Source organism: Penaeus monodon, chromosome 24 (genome assembly GCF_015228065.2).
Source record: "Penaeus monodon isolate SGIC_2016 chromosome 24, NSTDA_Pmon_1, whole genome shotgun sequence".
In the NCBI taxonomy this organism is placed as follows: Eukaryota; Metazoa; Arthropoda; class Malacostraca; order Decapoda; family Penaeidae; genus Penaeus; species Penaeus monodon.
This window is the reverse complement of record NC_051409.1, coordinates 10103712-10104023: the sequence shown is the minus strand read 5'-3', so window position 1 is coordinate 10104023 and position 312 is coordinate 10103712. Positions and strand designations below refer to the sequence as shown.

The following is a 312-nucleotide window of genomic DNA, read 5'->3' as shown; positions in this document are numbered from 1 at the left end:
AAATATATGGTACAACATACAACTTAGGCATAATCATAAGTCACCTGAATTAATTTAATTTTCTTTTCAATTCTCTCTAATGAAGAAGCTATGCAAATATAAGGATATGAAAATCTAACTTCTAAAACATCGTCTGAGATATATTCTTGATTAGATTTGCCCAGTGTAACATATGCAGATTTTTATTTCAGTAGGGTTTCTTTTATTATAGAGTTTACTTTTATATTCATATTTTTTGGTTTTAGTTTCAGTAGTTTTATTTTGTATTTCCCTTTTTCACTTAGTAGTGATTTATTTTCTTAAATGTTTCAT

At 25.3% G+C, this 312-nt stretch overlaps 1 protein-coding gene across 1 annotated transcript in view; it reads left to right on the top strand.

Moving 5' to 3' along the window:
- The window catches only part of LOC119588846 (mucin-5AC-like), a 26891-nt gene that overhangs the window by 10016 nt on the left and 16563 nt on the right, over positions 1 to 312 (top strand). The gene's annotated exons all lie outside the window — the stretch shown is intronic.